We start from the raw sequence: 19,640 nt of genomic DNA, 5'->3' as shown, positions 1-19,640 counted from the left end.
ACCTGTCACCTTACTGAAGCATGAGGGTGGGGGTAGGGAGCAGGGCCTCCTTCTCCTCCTTTCCCTTGGGGCTCCTAACTCAGGGGTCCTGGCTTAAGCAGAGACCCAAAATGATCCTTGCTCTGCCATTAATTCCATGAATGACATGGACAAATCTCTGTCTTCCTGGTGATCTGTCACTCTACCTGTAAAATGGGGACACTGAATTCAGTCATTTCTCAGAATCTGGCAACTTTACCCTTGCTTCAAAGTTCAAAGTCTTTGCTATCAGTGTCCCGGGCTCCCCCTCAGCATGCTCCCCTGGTCTCCTGTCCCAGCAGTAAACCTCAGGATAATCTCCTTTAGTTTCAGAAACTTTCCCCTGAGCCAGGTTTGAGCACAGTGGAAGGATTGTGGGTGAATTCCCTCCCTTACCCAACTCCCTCCCCTTCTTCAGTCATTAACTGCCAATCAAGAGCCATCTGCACTTCAGTTTCCACTCTTTGCAGAACCTGATGACACTTTTGGAGGCCTCATACTAAAAAGACATATTCTGCCTATGAAATTCAAAACAGAACAATACCATAGTATACAGTGACTGGGAGAACATCCACAAATTCGAATTTCTCCCATGGCGACATGACACAGTTGGTTTAGAGAGGCCCTGCCTAGATGGTGGCACAACTAGCCCAGCTCTCCTGTCACTGCCTTTCCCATTTGTCCCCTATCACCCATTGCCTCTCAGACAAACAATTCTGGTTCACCGTCCATGAAGGTGCAGGACAAGCCCTGACTGGAACGTGAAGACCAGGCTGTTCCCAGGAGACCTGCTTGAGGCCATGTCCTCCCTGCCTCCCCACCCTGCCCCTCAGGATTCCTCCCCACACTGCCTTGTTCATCAGGGACACATCCTTGAAGTACCACCTCCCACCTCTTCCTCAAGTTCTCCAGGTTAAAACTGAGGTCCCCCCAACCCTGTGCTGGTCAATCCAAGTCTAATTTCCTGCTCTCCATTCACAGCGAGGGGTGCACAGGTCTCTTTTACCCACTAGATGGCAAATTCCCTGGAGGCAAGAATCACGTCTTACTCCTCTCTGTAGCCCATTTTCCCAAATGCAAATGTGCACATGAGTATTTGTTGAATGAATGAGTGTATATTGCATCTGTCTGCAACCGCATCCATCTGTCCATCTACCCTTCCCTCTTTTCAGGGGGTACTGGGATTGAACCTAGGGGTGCTTAACCACTGAGCAACATCCCCACCCTTTTTTGAGACAGAGTCTTGCTAAGTTGCTGAGGCTGGCTTTGAACTCCCTATCCTCCTGCCTCAATCTCCTGAGCTGCTGGGATTACAGGCATGCGCCTCCGCACCCAGCCTATCCTTCTCTCTCTCTTTTTTCTCAGTATGGGGGATTGAATCCAGGGATGCTTTATCCCTAAGCTACATCCCCAGCCCTTTTTAGTTGGTTTTTTTTTTTTTTTTTGACACAGGGTCTGGCTAAATTGTCAGCCTGGCCTCAAACTGGCAGTCCTGGCTCCTGCTGGATTACAGGCATGTGTCACTGCACCTGACCCACTTCTATCCCTCCCATCCTTTCGTCTGTCTACTCATCCATTTTCTCTATCTGTTCACACACACACATACACACACACAGAGGAAAACATATTAAGTGCATTTTTTGTGTGTCCAATACACATCTTTTTGGGAATCATGTCTAAACACTCTTTTTTTGGGGGGGGGTCCAAGTGCATAAATTAACCAACAACTTGACTTTGCTTTAGAGACAAGCAGTGATGTTGGGGTATTTAATTTTTCTTCTTGCAAAAGTAAAAGACTTTAGAAAAGCAATGATTTGGCACTTTCAATATCCATAGAAATAGAAAGCAAGTTAGCCTGGTCAAGGGTTGGGGGTGGGAGAATGGGGACTGACTGCTAATGGGCGTGGGGTTTCTTTCTGGACTGACAAAAATGTTCTGCAGGCAGACGGTGCTGGTGATTGCACAACTCTGAATATACTAAGAACCAGTGAAAATGGGTGAATTTTGTATTTTGTAAATTATATCTCAGCTGGGTGTGGTGGTCCACACCTGTAATCCCAGCAACTCAGGAGGCTAAAGCAGGAGGATCGCAACTTTGAGGCCAGCCTTGGCAACTTAACAAGACCCTGTCTCAAAATTTTAAATTATTTTCTTCTCTCTCTCTTTTCCTTTCTCTCTCTCTTCGTATCGAAGACTGAACCTGGGGCACTTAACCACTGAACCACATCCCCAGCCCTTTTTGGTATTTTATTTAGAGATAGGGTCTCAGTGAGTTGCTTAGGACCTTGCTAAGTTACTTAGGCTGGCTTTGAACTCAAGATCCTCCTGCCTCAGCTTCCTGAGCCTCTGGGATTACAGGTGTGTGCCACCATACGTGTCTAAAAATATTTTTTTCTTTTTAAAAGGGCTGGAGTATGTAATTCAGTAAGGAGTCCCTGGGTTCAATCCCCAGTACCAAAAAAAAAAAAAAAAAAAAAAAAAAAAAAAGAGAGAGAGAGAGAGAAAAGTTATATATCAATAAAAAAAATAAGCACCTTTACACGTGATTTTCAACTGTGTACATGGGTAAGTATTTTCAAAACCATTTTACAGCAGGGGAAACAGGCTGTAAGAGGTAAAGTGATCCAGAGGTCTGTTGTGAAAACTAGTGATAAATAACTAACATTTATGAAGCACTTACTATCTAAGAGATTTTCTTCTCTCTTTTGGGGGGCAGGGTACTGAGGACTGAACCCCATGGTGCTCTACCATGAAGCTACACCCCCACCCTTCTTATTTTTTTATTTTCAGACAGGGTCTTGCTAAGTGGCCCAGTCTGACCTTGAACTTGTGATCCTCCTGCCTCGGCCTCTGAGTAGCTGGGATCGCAGGCATGCGTGAGCCACCTCTGCTGGCACACCTCATGACTTTTAGCCCATTTTGTAAATATGGAATCAGGCCTCGTTGAAGGGCACACGCTTTGTTTTGCTTCTCAGCTCAGGGATCAAACCCAGGGCCTTGGACAGGCAAGTGCTCTACCACTGAGCTACACCCCTGCCCCGAAGGTCACATATTAAGAGGGCAGCTAGGATTCAAATGCAGGCAATCTGGTGCCAACTTGGTCCACAAGAACACATCTTCCCAAATTAAAGGTTGTAGTGCGCATGCCCAGCTACTTGGGAGGCTGAGGCAGGAGGATTGCCTGCGGCCACGAATTCTAGACCATCCTAGGCAACACAGTGTGACCCTGTATAAAAGAAAAAAAAAAAAAAAAAAAAACAAAACTGGTGGTCTGCTGCCATTCAGGAGAATGGGACATGAGCAGAATCTCATCTACTACTAGAGCCTGTATAACTTGGCACAACCACTTTAGAAGAGTATTTGGCAATAACTCCTAGGGACAAACATCCACATACCCATGACCCAGCAATTCCACAGAAATGTGTGCCTATGTGCACCAAAAGACGCATACAAGACTATTTAAGGCAGCACTTCCTTTTTATTTTATTTTATTTTTTTTGTACTAGAGATTGAACCCAGGGATGCTCCACCACTGAGCTACATCCCAGTTCTTTTTTATTTTATTTTGAGACAAGGTCTTGCTAAATCACCCAGGCTGGCCTCAAACTTGTGATGCTCCTGCCTCAGCCTCCCTAGTAGCTAGGATTACAGGCATGCGCCGTCAAGCCCACGGCAACACTGGTTCCTATTAGCCCCATGTTGCAAAAACCCCAGGTACTTGTCCACAGAGGAGCAGGTAAGTGTGTCGCTGCACAGCTACTCTGTGGAGCATCAGTACTGCAGTGAGAACAAATGTCTAGAAATAAAGGCAGCAGTTGGTACATTTCGCTCATGACATGTTGAGTAAAGGGAAGCTGAAGACAGCAACGGGCTGCGGAGTTCATTGATGTAAAGCTCCGAAGCTCACGTTCATACAGAGCTCTGAGCCAGGCTCACCTACGGTGTAGGGTTGCATTGAGCTTTGGGGTGATGAAGCTTTTCTGGGGTGCTGCACACATTTTGGTTTATCTCATTTGAGTTACACAGGTGTGTTCTCTGTGAATACTCAAGTACATGTCTCACGTGTATTTAGACTTAAAAGTGTTTTTAGAAAAGAAATCATGTTTGTGAGCCCGTACACACACGAACACATAATATCCACCCATCTGTTTCCTGAATGACCTTCATGAGGTGCGGGTAGCATGATAGGTGTTTAATGGATTTTCCCCTTGGCTAGAGCCACCTCCACTCCTATCCTGGTGTGGGTCCAAGGCCCAGCCCTGTGCCCACCTTGCCTGCCCCTTGGTCCTATATGCCTGTCTGACAGTCTGAGACTTGGTGGTGTCCTCACCAGTGGGAGGCCCCCCAACGTCAGGAACATGACATCCACCTCTTCACACTGGTGCCCCGGCTCCTTCTACCAGGCTGGGTCTGCAGAAAGCCCCACCAAAGAATGCTTTGGCTGTGCAGAATGGGAGAAAATCTGTGCCACTTGCATCTCAGATACAGGCTATACAAAGAACTCAAAACACTTGACACCAAAAGACAAACAACCCAAGCAACAAATGGGCAAAGGAACTGAACAGACACCTCACAGAAGAAGAAATACAGATGGTCAACAAATATAGGAAAAAAATGGTCAACATCTCTAACAATTAAAGAAATGCGAATTAAAACCACCCTCAGATTCCAGCTCACTCCAGTCAGAATGGCAATGATCAAGAATTACAAGCAACAATAAATGTCGGCAAGGATGTGGGGAAAAAGCAACTCATATGTTGCTGGTGGGACTGCAAATTGGTGCAGTCACTCTGGAAAGCAGTATGGAGATTCCTCAGAAAACCTGGAATGGACCCACCATTTGACCCAGCTCTCACACTCCATGGTTTATACCCAAAGGACTTAAAATCAGCATACTACAGAGATACAGCCACATCAATGTTCATAGCTGCTCAATTCACAATAGCTAAACGATGGAACCAAACTTCAACTGATGGACAAAGAAATTGTGATATATATGCATACACAATGGAATATTACTCCACCACCAAAAGGAATGACTATGACTTCTGCCAGGAAAGGGATGGATCTGGAGACTATCATGCTAAGAGAAATAAGCCAGCCCCCCCAAAAAAATAAACAAAGGTTGGATGTTCTCTCTGATATGTAGAAGCTAACTCACAACGGGGAGGGGGAAGAAAGGACAGAAGTTCACTGGATTAGACAAAGGGGATGAAGGGAAGGAAGGGGGTGGGAATAGGAAAGACAGTGGAATGAATCGAACGTCACTTTCCTATGTTCACATACGAATTCGTGACCAGTGAAACTCCACGTCATGTACAACCACAGCAATGGGATCCTAATTAGAAGAAGTGATACTCCACGTATATACAATATGCCAAAATACACTCTTATGCGTAACTAAAAAGAACAGCAACAACACAAGAATGCTTTGCTAGGGTGGAGGAGGGAGATGGTGAAGCAGCCCAGAGGAAGGGGGGCAGCGAGTGGAGGAAGCAGAGAGCGGAGGGCACATGAGGAGAAAGAGGAGTCTCAGCTATGTCTGCACCTGTGCCAAGCTGGGAAGTCACTTCCTTGCCTGGGCCTCAGTTTCTACACCTGTAAAATGGGCGAACAAATCCTGAAGGAAAAAATGATAGATGTGACTAAAGTCAGGATGTGCAACTGGGCGCAGTGGTACATGCTGGTCATCTCAGCCACTCGGGAGGCTGAGGCAGGAGGAAGGCAAGTTCAAGGAGAGTGTCAGCAACTCCACGAGATCCTGCCTCAAAATGAAAAATCAAAAGGGCTGAGGATGTATCTCAGTGGTAGTGCACCCCTGGTTCCAGCCCCAGCACCACAAAAAGAGAAAAAGGAAGGAAGTCGGAATGGATCACTTTTCATAACAGAGCCATCCAATTGTTCTGTCAAAAAATATGAGTCTCAATGCTTTCTATATTTATGTTTAGTGACGTACAAGTGGCAATCATATTGTTCATACTTTTTTTTTTTTTTTTTTTTTGGTACCAGGGATTGAATCCAGGGGTGCTTAACTGCTGAGCCACATCCCCAAACCTTTTTCCTGTATTTCGTTTTGAGACAGGGTCTTGTTAAGTTGCTTAGGGCCTGGCTAAGTTGCTGAGGCTGGCTTTGAACTTGAGATCCTCCTGCCTCAGTCTCCTGAGCCACTGGGATTACAGGCGTGCTCGACCGCACCCAGTTGTTCATACATTTTCAAATTACGAAAATACCAAGTCAAACAAAGGTCTTCTGTAGACTGTCCATGGTCCTGACTGAGCACCATTGATCTTTGTGCCCTGAGATGGAAGAACAGAGGAAGAGGGAAAGAAGCAGGAAGCGCAGCAGGCTAGACATCAGGGGGCATTCAGACATCTGTCTGCCTATCTATGCGTCTGTCCAGTTGTCTGTTCACGTAGTCCTTTACCTTTCCATCTGCCCATCCATCCCCTAATGATCAATCCGTTCATCCAACTGCTTTTCATCTATCTCGATCCATTTGTAACCTTCCACCCTCCCACCCGCCTCCCATCTCTCCTTCCGTCCCCACTCATCCACCTCCTGCCAGTCCGTCCATCTGCCCCACCATCTTGCCCTGCGTTCATCTACGCAACCTTTCTTTTCTTCATCCCTCCCCACATCCGTCCTCATCCGCCCGTCCACACATGCGTAGATGTCAGGCCCACCGTTGAGCTGGGGTGGAGGTGGGGAGCTCAGGTGCTTGTGACGCGACTCCTGTCCCCTTGCGGCTGGGCATGCTCCGAGAGGGACAGAGATGGTGCACGGGGGACGGTGGCAGCTCAGTGGGTGGGGGGATGATTGGCAGCCGGGGGGTCAGGGCATCTCTTTAGAAGAAAAGGGGCTTGACGTGGGTCTCAAAGGAGGAAGTGGGGCTCAGATGTGGGGAGGTGCTGGGGGGGAGCAGCAGGGCCAGAGGTGGGGGCGAGAGCAGGATCCTCCGCCCGTTAGTGCCATGTCCGCCCACTCCTTTGGGGCGCGGCACAGGCAGCCACGGAGGCATCTGTACCAGTGACCCTCAAAAGGTGGCCCCTGGACCACTGCTGGCCCTAGCTTCCGTGACCAGTTGGCAACAAGATAAATTGAGAGTGTTTAGAAACACTCACATCAACTTAATGGAGAGATTCTACACTCGTCGAACGAGGTCATAAAGCACCGGGCTTACCGTTCTTTTGGTCACTCAATCTGATCGTATCTCCCTGACACACGTTAGTGGAAGATGAGGCAGAAATAGCCCCTGGGTGAGAGTGTGCACCCTGCAACCCCAGCGGCCTGGGAGGCTGAGGCAGGAGGATGGCAAATTTGAGACCAGCTTGGGTAGGTGAGTAGGACCCTGTCTCAAAATCAAAAGAGTTGGGGCTGTCACTCAGTGGCGGGGTGGCCATGGGTTCTACCCCCAGGACTGAAGGAAAGAAAGACGGTGGAGAAGAAGGAAGCTGGGGAGTGGGTCGGTGGCATGACGCTTGCCTGGCCCGGGCGCTGGGTCCGCCCCAGCAGAAGGAAGGAGCGCAAGGGCCCCTCCCGGAGGGCTTAGGAAGCACTGATCCCTGAACACCCAGTGCCCAGGTGGCTTCACAGCCGTTGCCCCACGTCCCTGGGAGTGAGGGTGAGGATGGTGGTCCCCAACGGGGTGGCAGGGCCGAGATGTGCTCCACACCAGACAGCTCCCCATGCGCCCCTGCCCAGGCTTGGGGCACAGGGTGCGGAGTTAGGACGGACAGAGAAGACCAGAGAGACCCCCGGGCAGGGGCAGGGCGGGAGTGGCGTGCAGGGCCTGTCCATGGTGTGAAGGACACTGAGGGGGGACAGGAGGACCTCCTGAGGAGGCCGCTCCCGGGGTTTCCCAGATGGCTCTAGAAGAACCAGGGTAACTGCAGGCCCAGCTCACCTCAGTCCCTCTCCATCTTCTCCCCGCTGAGCCTTCTCCCCACATCAGCAAGTTGGTGACAGCCCACCCAAAGGTCAGCCCCCGATCGGCAGCCTCCCTGCCTGGCCCGTGAGGAACCACAGCATTTTCAGATGCGCGCTCTTCTCCCGTCCCTGGAGTGCAGACAAGCAGGGGTTCCCTTACCTGTGTCATGACTAGGGAACAAGCCCAGAGGAGTTAAGGTAGGCTCCAGGGCACAGAGCAAGTAAGCCAAGGATCTAATTTCTGACCATAGACTCTTTCTCTTTGGGTACTGGGACTGAACCTAGAGGAGCTTAACTACTGAACCCACAGCCCTTTTTATTTTTTATTTTGAGAGTCTCACTAAGTTGCTTAGGGTCTCATTAAGATGGCTGAGGCTAGCTTCTAACTTGGGATCCTCCTGCCTCAGCCTCCTGAGTCACTGGGGCGATAGGCCTGTGCCACCACAACTGACTCCTATACTTTTTGGTTAATAAGGTCAAATAGTAGAGAGATAGGGGCTTGGGGTACAGCTTGTGGTGGGGTGGATGGTGTGCAGGGCACACAGCAGGAGAAAGAAAATAGTGGCCTATAGCATGATTGGCAGTTATTTGCTAGAAACCTTCCCTTCTGTGGCACTTTGGTGGCTTCACAGGCAGCCTTAAGACCCCATCCCAAGCCTGGGGTGTAACTCAGTGGTAGAGTACTTGCCTCGGATATGAGCGGCCCTGGGTTCCATCAGAAACAAAACAATAATAAAGAGCCAGGCACGGTGGTAATCCAGGCAGCAACTCAGGAGGCTGAGGCAGGAGGATCACAAGTTTGAGGCTAGCCTCAGCCACCTAGTGAGAACTTGTCTCAAAATAAAGAAAATAAATAAATAAAAAGGGTTGGGAATGTGGCTCAATGGTAGAGCACCCCTGACTTCAATCCCCAGTAACAAAAGAAAAAGAAAAAAAAAAAAAAACAGAAAAAGAAAAAACAAAGAAAGAAAAAGACAAGACCCCAGCCCAGGAAGAGGCAGGAATGACCGGGGCAGGAAAACCTGTAAACAGATGGAGAAAGGTAACCTGGTGATGTATTTTTGGAGGACCATTTGGTATAATCTATTAAACAAAAAATGTTGACTGGGAATCCTCTTCAAGTTCACTGGCAGAAATTTGCCACATAAAAATGTTTCGGTAAACGTGTAAAAATGTACAAGGACATTCCTGGCAGGACCATTTGTTCTACTGGGGTCGGGCGAGCGGTGGGCTGGGTGCCGAGAGCCCTTGCCATGGATGCCCTGCGGCCGGGACAGAACCTTGCCCGTGAAGTGGAGACAATGCGGGCATTCACCGCAGTCTCAATGAGGACCCAGTGGGGACCCGCGAAGTGCTTTGGGGGCAGGAGCTAGCTGCCACTGCACGGAGCAGACCCAGGAAGACAGCAGGTGCAGGGCGCACGCAGACAAGGCACAGCCCATGCACGCAGTGGGGCCCTATTTGCATGAAAACAGATAATTACAAATAGTCACATGTAAACAGAGAGGAAGAGTCGGGGTGTGTCAGCACCCAGGGACTTACTGGGGGGTGATGGATCACACAGACACTCCCCCGCAAACTTCCACAGGTTACAATGTCCTATGATACTCATGCTGGCTTCTGATGTCGGGGTGGGGACCATCCCATGAGGTAGAGAAAACCAGAGGAGGCTACATACAGTAGATGACATCACGGAAGTCCCTGCCCTTTCTTGGAGACCCCAAAGTTCAGAGATCAAGTCTGCTAAACAATAGGAACGGGCCCCTTTCGCCCACCTGGAGCCTGCCCCTGACCAGACCCGGGAGGGAGACCAGGCTCTCCACCTGTCTGCCAGTCACATGCTGGTTCCAAGGAGCCCAGGACTCCAGGGAGGACCCTGTCACTCTGGTGCACAGGGCCAGAGGGCCAGCTCACCTGGGACCAGGGGACCACCTCCAGCACACCATCTGCCCTCCCTGCCCCTCAGTCTCTCTCCAACACTGTCACTCTCCCGACGCAGCCCAGAGTCTGGGGAGAGTTAAGGAGCCAGAGGGGACAGGGAGCTCCCAGCGTCCGGGCAGCACCGGGAAGGGTGTGAACCTGAAGCAGGTGTCTCACCGACCCAAGCCATCACACCAAGTCTGTCAGTCTGTAAAAATGTCCGTGGTCGCCGTACACCATACGTGGTTTCAATGATTTTAACCTCCCCTTCTTTTTTTTGTAGTACCAGGGATTGAACTTAGGGGCACTCAATCACGGAGCCACATCCCCAGCCCTTTTTACTTTTTATTTTGAGACAGGGTCTCACTAAGTTGCTTAGGGTTTCGCAAAGTTCCTGAGGCTGACCTCGAACCTACAATCCTCCCGCCTCAGCCTCCTGAGTCACACTTCTGACACCACATATGTCAGAAGTGGAACGGCTGAGTGTCCTGTAATTCGATTCATTACTGTCAGGACCTTGAGCTAGCAGTTGATCCCGCAGGTAAAGGGCTCAGTCCACCAGGTTGCCCTTGCTCCAAATGCCAGTCCCAAGCCTCAGAATGTCACCGGTACTTCTGAACCCACCCCAGTATTAACAATCTGCTACATATTTTACAGAACACTTTACTTACATCGACCAGTTGATTTTAAGGGATGGATCTCGGGACAGCAAATGGAAGAGCTGTGTTGGCAGAGCGTGGGGCACTGCTCAGACCCTCCAAGTCCTCTCTGGGGGTCTCCGGCACGGATGCTCCCTGACCCCATCACTTGGGGGATCTTATGGAGGTTGCATTATGAAAATGAAGGTGTGATATATTGAACCATCGGCCGCTGATGATTGACAGCTTAATTGGGATTTGTCCCCCAGGCGCTGAATTCATGTAGGAATTCAGTCCCCAAAGTCACATGTTAATGATGTTAAGAGGGAGCAAACTTGAACCAACCGTGGTGTTTGGAAGCAGGGCCTTTGGGGGTGATTAGGTTCAGAAGAGGCCATTAGGGTGCAGCCCCCATGGCGGAATCCTTGTGGCTTTGTAAGAGGGATGGAGACCAGACACACAGACACAGGCGCGGTGGACCCTGTCCTAGCCGTGTGATGCTGTGTGCCGCCCCAGGACTCTGCCGGCAGAAAGCCTATCACCAGAACTGAGGTAATGCTAGTGCCATTCCTTTGAACCTCCAAAACTGTGAGCTAAGTAAATTTTTATTTGTTTTTTGGTGTTGGAGGATTGAATCCAGGGCCTTGCACATGTAGGCGAGTGCTCTCCCACTGAGCTACACCCCATCCCCAGATCTTTTCATTTTTTATTTTGAGACAGAGCCTCACTATGTTGCCCAGACCATCCTCAAACTTAAGATCCTTCTGTCTCAGCCTCTGTAGTAGCTGGGATTACAGGCAAGTGCCATCACACCTAGCAAACCTCTTTACTTTATAAAGTTAGCTTCCGTGGGAATTTTATTATAGTAACAAAAAGCTGACTTATGTAGTGATTGAACTCAACGTCCAGCCCCTCTGCCTTCTTCAGAGGTCAGAGGTCAGTGACCAGACTCCATCCTGAAACTATCTAGGAACTTCAGGCCACTTGTCACTAGCATACACACCCTTACCACTCTGAAGATTCTGAAGAACCAGAAACAAAGACCCAGACTGTATTTTCCATTGTCCCCCAACCAAGCACTCCCATGGGCCGCCACACACTGTCTATTGGTTATCCAGTCTAACCAATCCACCCAACCCCCTGTCACACAGGATGGATGGTCCCCATTGTATACAGCACAGGGAGGCTTAGGGAACTGTTTGTTTATTTATTTGTCTCTCAGGTACTTGTTAGCGATATGAGGACAGTCATTGGTCATATAGTTAATAAGTAGCCTGGCTCTGATTCAAACCTCACTGCATCTGATAGCAGAGCCCAAGTGTGCCCTTCCATGGGGCTGCTTGAAGGAACTGAAGGCTGACCTGTCCCTTTAGCATCTCTCGAAATATTACATGTCAAAGAAGTCCACCCCAGACAGAGCATAAGGGCAGATAAATACTATTTAGGGAGGGGGCAGCTGGCACATGGGGACACTGGAGGGCTGACAGGCACTTGGGGAGTTCAGCTGTCCACCCAGCACCCGCAAGCTGCAGAAGTGGGCAAAGGCAGCAGACTCAGGGGCCTCAGAGGGTGACACTGGGGCTCGGACCATCTAGCACGTCATGTCAGACACCAAGTAGGGTCTCCTATCTCCCAGCCTTGGGACTTGGCACCAAAGGAAGGGAGAGAGACAGGGACAGAGACAGAAGCAGAGATCCAGAAGATACAGAACAGGTACCATCAAGCCATGGCCGTTTTCCAGATGAGGACACGGGGCCAGTGGACAGGTGTGCCCAGCAGCGCAGCCTCGATTTTTGGACCTGGATGGCATTTCTAACCTCGCCAGGGCCCCAGGGTGTGTTCTGCCCATAGTTGCCGGGAGTAAAGGGGATGTCTTGTGGCGGGTGGAAGGACTGTCGAGGCTGCCCACCTCCCAGACCTGGGGAGGTCAGGGTTCAGTCATGGCAATGTAGAAGACAGTGCCCCTCCCTCCAGGGCCCCTGCCCAGGAGCATGGGGTGCAGGTCATGGACTGCAGCACCCACGATTGCCCTATTGCGTGACCTTGATTCCCCTACAGGAGGAAGGAATGGTACAATAAGCTTAGAGTGTTGGTTTCCTCATCTTTTTTTTTTTTTTTTTTGCGGTGCTGGGGATTGAACCCAGGGCCTTCTGCTTGTGAGGCAAGCACTCTACCGACTGAGCCACATCCCCAGCCCAGTTTCCTCATCTTTACCATACTTTCTGCAGTTGTTACAAATATCACAGGGAATTCGTGAGAGCCGGTGATTCCTGATCAGTGGGTCTCCTTCCTCCTTCCCTCTCTTCCTCTCCTGCCCCACCATCTCTTCTTTCCTAGGCAACATCTCCAGGTCTGGTTTTTAAAAACCAGATGCGGACCGGGTGCAGTGGCACACACCTGTAATCCCACTGCCTCGGGAGGCTGAGGCAGGAGGGTGTCAAGTTCAAGGCCAGCTTCAGCAAGTCAGCAAGTCCTCCGCAACTTAGGGAGACCCTGTCTCAAATAGAAAATAAAAAGATCTGGGGATCTTTCCACAGCTCAGTGGAAAAGCACCCCTGTGTTCAATCCCCAGTAAAAAATAAATACATAAATAAGTGAAAATAAAAATAAGGTGCTGTAGGACCTGGGAGATGAGGAGACAACTCCACCAGGGAACTCAGGGACAGAAAAGATTTCTCAAGCTGTTCAGGCAGCTGAACCCCCGTCCTCCCCTTGCTGGATAACTAACTGGTCCCACCCTGGTTCTATGCCTGGACTGATTGGGAAAGGGGACCCCAGGGAGGTGTATCTGTCACCCAGAGTCACGCAGCTGTTGGGGCTAAGTGTGGGACAAGAGCTGGTATGACCCCCAGACTCTAGGCAGGGCAGACAGGACTGTAATCTGATCTTACATATCTTGGAGTGGATCAGGGAGGAGTGTGTCCCCTATTTATCAGGGCCAGGACCCGTCCTGGGAATATTCTGTTCCTTCCTGCCCTGATGGGGATTCCCGTCTTCAAGGGTGGCTTAGCCAACCTCAAGTAGGAAAGGCAGGTGGGGGCTACCTCGCCTGAGTCTCAGGTACAGGAGGGATGGGCGGGGGTCCCTGGGTGGGTGCAGGCTACACGGACACTCATGAGTGACCTAGGAGGCCGACACAGCCCCCAGTGCAGAGCATGCACTTGCTCACAGCTGATCCAGCATGAAGCGATTGCTGAGCAGAGCGAGGCCCGGAAAGAGGACCGGAAAGGGTCACCTGGGGAGTAAGTGGAGGCAGCAGTGGGCGCAGAAGGCAGAGGTGTGGGATAGGCTGCCTGGGCTAGAATCCCAGCTCTGCCGCTTCTAGGCTGCATGACCTTGCGCCAGCGCCTTGACCCCTCGCGGCCTCTGCTTCCTCATCCATAAAGTGGAGATAATGTCCGTCCCTCTCAGATTAACAGGAAGAAGGAAACCCTGCCAGACGAGCCCCACACGGGCACAGAGAATCTCAGTTCCTCCCTCCCCCAGTTGGAAGAGATGTCCTAAGCCCGAGGCAGCCCCTGGGACCCTTCACACGGGAGCCCAAACCCCTTCTGGGATTGGGAACCATATTGGGAAGGTCCCTCCCAGGCTCTGACAGCCCCACCATGTCCCTCAGCCTGCCTTGATCCCACACAGGACCAGCACCAAGCCAGGGGCAGCCCCAGGGGAGAGCCCGGGAGGGGTCTGTCCGAAGGGAGTGGAGCCGCTGGGCAGGTGTGGGCCCTGGGAGCTTCGAGGGCACGGCTCCTCCTGCTCCACTCTGCAGCTGGCCAGATCCTGACGCCTGTCCTCCACCTCAGTCTGCACCCCCCAGCCGACGCCCAGGCCTCAGGATCTGTCATGGAATTCCAAGACCCCAGGCAGGTACCTGACCCTGGTCCTCAGCTACCCTCCACCCAGCTCCCAGACTGGGCCCTGACCTGGGGTAGACTACATTCTTTTTTTAAAAAAATATTGTTACTAGTTGTTGATTTATTTGTATGCAGTGCTGAGGATGGAACCCAGTGCCTCACATGTGCTAGGCAAGGGCTCTACCACTGAGCCACAACCCCAGCCCCAGGTGGACTGTGCTCTTAGGGAGGTTTTGGGTCATTTTCTCAAGAGGGGGACATTCTGATGGCCACAGCTCAGAACTCCACAGCCTGAACCTCCTTCCTCTTCTGAAGCTTCCCTGACTGAGGCTGAGGAGCTGGGTCTCTTTGGAGGGGGCTCAGGTTCCTGGACCCCTATGAACTTTCCTGGGGATCTAGGAGCCTGGGCTGGAGATGGGACAGCCAGCTCCTGAGAATTGGCAAAGTCCTTGGGCAAGATGGCAGCCTGGGCTAGGACCTGGGGCTTAGCTGTGATAGCACCCAGAAGGACTAGAGGGACCTGGTCTGCAGTGGGCCATCCTGTCTTCCAAAGCATCCTGGTATATCATTTTATTCCGTCCCCGTCTGCATAAGAATGGCCCAGGAGCAAGTCTTCCATGTCACAGAGGAAGAGGCAGGCCCAGAGAAGGGGACAATGTGCTTCCCCATGTGACCTTGGAGTCACATAGCCTGACAAGACAAGAACCCAGAGCTTCCGTGCCAGCCCAGCCTGACCACACAGACCCCTTTCCCATCAGGTGGCCTCAGGAGGTGCCAGGGTTGCTGGGAGTCTGAGGGAAGCCCTGGTCTTTCCAGGCCTGACCATCCCTACCTCCTACCTGTCTGCAGACCTTGGTGGCCGGGAACCCACATGCCCCATCCTAACATCTGACCCTCCCTCTTGCCTCTCTGAGCCCACCGTCAGCTCCAAGAAGAGCCACCCTAGGTAAGGATCCAACCCCAGGCCAGCCCTGAGACCCAGAAGGCATCCAGGAACCACGAGTCCCTGACCCTCTGCTCCTGGAAGGACAAGAAAGTGAACTCTTGGATTCTTGATCCAGAGTCCCCGCGGAGTACAAGCTTGCCTCCTTCCCCGCGGGCGCCGAGCCAGAGTGAGGGGGACACACAGGAGACCCCCGTCCCGCTGAGCCACGAGCGCCCCTCCGCACTGGCGGGTGGGGGACCGGCTCCGCAGGTTCCGAGTCCCCTGGGCGGACGCTTGCACCCACCTGCTCCCCGGGGCTCACCGGGCTCCGTGATCTGCATGTGGGGCCGGGCGGCGGGGCCCCGGGCGCTGGGTCGCGGCGGGGCGAGGGATGCTGTGGCGGCCGGAGGGCGCCTTCTCGGCGCGGGCGGCAGAGGGCTCCGTGCGCTGCGCCGCCGGCCCGTCTTTTACCCGCGGGTGTGGACGCGGCACTGCCGGTTCCCCGCCCACCGCGCTCTGGTGTCCTTTGCCCCTTGATCCGGTGCCTCCTTCTCTCCTTAGCACGTGGGTGGCAGCCGCCCCGCCGGCTGCAGGCCTGTGGGGCAGCCCTGGCCCGGGCCGTGGGCTCGGGCGCCCGCCAATCCCTGGCGGCCGCCGGCTCGTGCCCGCTCACCTTTAACCCCCTCCGGGGGCTCGGGCCTGGCCCCCAAACCCAGAAGGAGGAGCCCCAGGTGCACATGCAGAGGAGGAGTCTGGGACGGCCTCTGCCTCCCAGGTCCCTTTTGGAACTTCGTCCCAGCGCCGGATTCCCTCTGTAGAAGGCCACCGTCGCCTCGGGCCGCTCCGATCCAGTCCCCCTCCGCCGGCTGTCTTCCACCCCCGGCACCAAACCGCAGGCCCTACTCCCTCCCTAACCCCATCCAGCCTCTTCCTCCACATCAAGGTCCCTCCCAGCCCTCCACTCTGCCCGAGGCCGTCTGCCCTGGAACCCCTCTTTCTGAGATCCTTTCCCTTCCCAGAGCCCCCGCCTCTGCATCCCCCTCCTTGCAGACTTCTCTTGGAGCCCCTAACCCTGCCTCCACGGCCTCCACCCCTTCCTGAGGATCTCGCCCATTCCCATCCCGATCCCACCTGCCTCCAGGAGCCCTGGTACTCCTCCTGGTCCTGGTGCCCCATCCTCCCTCCTGACCTACATTCATTCAACAAACACCCTTGCACACACTCAGCATAGTAGCCCAAGGAGAGGTCAGGAACAGGGACAGGGGCAGGGCCACAGTGGCCAAGGACTGGATTCAAAGCCCAGCAGCGAGGCATCCAAGTCCTCAGCGTCAACTCCACCTAGGAGGGATTCAGGGCCTTTGCTCACCTGTGGCTCTTAGGGGCTTCGGGCAGCAGTGGACAGTCAGGGTGGACAGAGGAGGAACTTGGACCTGTCCAACCATGGGACAGGTTCCTCTTGACCTGGGAGCATCCTTCCTGCTCTCTACAGATGGGGAGGACAACAGAGGTGGAGGGAGTCCCACTAAGATCAGAGTTTCCTGCTGGTGACAGAAGGTGGGGGGAGGGGGCCGTTGCCCAGTGGTGCCCGAGGATTGGGCTGGGCCCAGAAGAGGCCCTGAGATGCTCAGGATCCTGCCCACACCCTAGCCTGATTTCATGCTGCTCCCTGCTTCTTCTACCCTCTTTTCTGTCCATCTGTCCTGTCCTCTGTGACAGCCACCTCACATGACTTACCATGGGGTCTCAGTTCTGCTACCTTGCACAGACACCTGTCCACAGCCAGGGCCAGGACCAGAGAAGAAAATCTGTGGCAGTGTGTGTTTGTGTGTGCAAAGGGGCTTGAGCCAGGGCACAAGCAACCCTGGGTACAACCCTGCCCCTGCCATTGACTGGTTCTGCATCTGAGTGAGATCTTAATGCCATCTCCTGGGACCTCATGCTCACGATTGCCAGATTTAGCAAACAAGAGTCCAAGATGCCCAGTTAAATTTCAATTTCAGATAAATATTTTTGTATCAGTATGTCTGTGGGGTTTGTTTGTTTATACCAGGAATTGAACCCAGGGTGCTTAAACACATCTCCAGCCCATTTTTGCATTTTATTTAGAGACAGAGTCTCATTGAGTTGCTTAGGGCGCCTCGCTGTTGCTGAGGCTAGCCTTCAACTCTTGATCCTCCTGCCCCAGCCTCCTCAGCCTCTGGGATTACAGGTGTGCGACACTGGGCTTAGCTGGGGTATATTTATATTAAAAGATTATTCATAATGCATATCTAAAACTCAAATTTAGGACTGAGATGTAGCTCAGTAGGAAAGTGCTTACCCGGCATGCATGATGCCCTGGGCTTAATCCCCAGTACTGCAAAAACAAACAACAAATAAACACACCCTCAGACTTAACGGGGCGTCTGGGATTGACGCTCCACCTGTGAACTGAGGAGTTCTCTCGGGAGCCTCTAAGCTCCACTACCTCCTGGGAAACCCTCAGGTGGACCTGGAAGGGGTGCAGAAACATTTGCTTTCCTTGCAGAGGCAGGGGCAGCAAGGTGAAGATGGGAGCAGGTGTGTGGGGGGGGCGGGCTGCCATCATAGGGCCCTCACACAGAGAGAAGAAGCGGAGGAAGGGAGAAGTTTCTAGAAGCAGCGCCATCCTGGCCTGCTTCCTGAAGGAGGAAGACTTTTGTGGTTACTTGGATGCTGGGAAGAAGGGAGGGGGTTCGATGGCTTCTGGTGATCATTCCCCCTCCTTCACGGAAGCTGGAGAGGCAGGGCACCTCCTCCTGTTAGCAAGAGTTCTGGAGATCAACAGAAAGGTCCAGAAAGATTCTCCAGAGTCCAGTGGGCCTGTCACTGCTGCACTGCTGACTAGCATTTCCCAGGGTCCTTCCCTCCCCTCCAAACCCTTCCTGTGAGTTAATTCATTAACTCATTTTGTTCTATTGTCCCAGATGTAGACCCTATGGAAACTTAAAATGAGCAACAAATATACAAATATGTACTTAGGGTAACTTGGAGGTAATTTTTATGCTGTTAGGGATCTATTTTCCCCCCGCCTTTGGTAATGGGGATTGAACTCAGTGGTGTTACCCCTGAGCCGCATCCCCTTTGTATTTTTTATTTTGAGACAGGACCTCACCAAGTTGCTGAAGCTGACCTTGAACTTGGTGATCCTCCTGCCTCAGCCTCCTGAGTTGCTGGGATTAAGGGGTGGTCTGGTTTAAAAGGTCAGGGCTTTTTTTTGTTTGTTTAGAAAAGCAATAGGTGAATGAGTCGAGCATTTGAAAATATTTTAAAATTCAGGGTAAAGATGGCACAAATTTTACTGCGAAAGTTACTTCTACTAAATGTTGGACTGGATAAAACATTAAGTACGTAACCAATATGTAAGAAAAGAAACACATTCGTGAAAGCATTTTCTAGAAATGTTTTCAATTTATTTTGAGGAATTCATTGTATTACTTTTATTTTTCATATTTGTTTTAGTTGCCAATAGGTCTTTTATTTTATTTATTTTTATGTGTGGTGCTGAGTATTGAACCCAAGGCCTCGCCCTGCCAGGCAAGCGCTCTACCACTGAGCCACGGCTCCAGCCCCTCATTGTATTTCAAATAATTAGATATTATATTGTTCCAGTGTCCTATTTATAGGACAATCTGTATTTTCATTCTTATTAATAATGAAGGATATATCAACTCTGTCTGGATTATGATCTCTCACCTATTTTAAGGCACCTGTGTCGATTTCATTGAAATATTTGCAGAATTGAAAATTGGGGACTTCATGAGTTAACCCCTTCAACAGTTGGAAGAGGTGAGTGTTTTCTCCTCAGTTTATAGACAAGGAAACAGGGGCACAGAGAGGTTAGTTAATTCATCTGGGATTCTTACAGGTGGTAGGTGCCAGAGCTGGGTGCCCCGGCTCCACTCCCGCCATGTAACAGATCTTGTGCCCTCCCTGCACCAAGGGGACCTCTCATGGAACAGGGGGACAGGTGAGTCTTAAGCGATGCCGAAACAGATCAGTGAGGATAGGGCTGCCTGAGTGTGTCAGGAAGGAAGGACTCATACTCTGGTGAGGGAGGGAGGTGCATGCTAACCTGGCCAGGGTGGGTCAGTTCTTCCACAGCTTTCAGCTTTAGGAAAAGGTCTTGAGAGGAAGAGCATTTGGGTGAGGGGTGTTCTGAGCAGAGATGGAAGAGGGGAGAAAATGCAGCATAGGACTGGGACTGGTCAGGAGTCTGGCTTGTCTGGGAGATTTCCAAGTTTGAGACAGGACGGGGGAGAGAATTGTGGAGGAACACAGGACCCTCCTGATTTACACAAAGGGAGATGCACTTCAGGGCAATGCCCAGGGATCCCCATGGGG

The 19,640-nt window shown here is 51.7% G+C and overlaps 1 non-coding gene across 1 annotated transcript; it reads right to left on the bottom strand.

Annotated features, from left to right (window-relative positions):
- Positions 1-12,621: 12,621 nt before the first annotated feature.
- Positions 12,622-12,695, bottom strand: Trnav-cac (transfer RNA valine (anticodon CAC)). The gene has a single exon. It is a non-coding gene; the product is annotated as a tRNA-Val (tRNA).
- Positions 12,696-19,640: the final 6,945 nt, after the last annotated feature.

The sequence above is a fragment of the Sciurus carolinensis genome, chromosome 18 (assembly GCF_902686445.1).
Source record: "Sciurus carolinensis chromosome 18, mSciCar1.2, whole genome shotgun sequence".
Classification (NCBI taxonomy): domain Eukaryota; kingdom Metazoa; phylum Chordata; class Mammalia; order Rodentia; family Sciuridae; genus Sciurus; species Sciurus carolinensis.
Note: the sequence above shows the minus strand (reverse complement) of the source record. Positions and strands in the feature narration are given on the sequence as shown.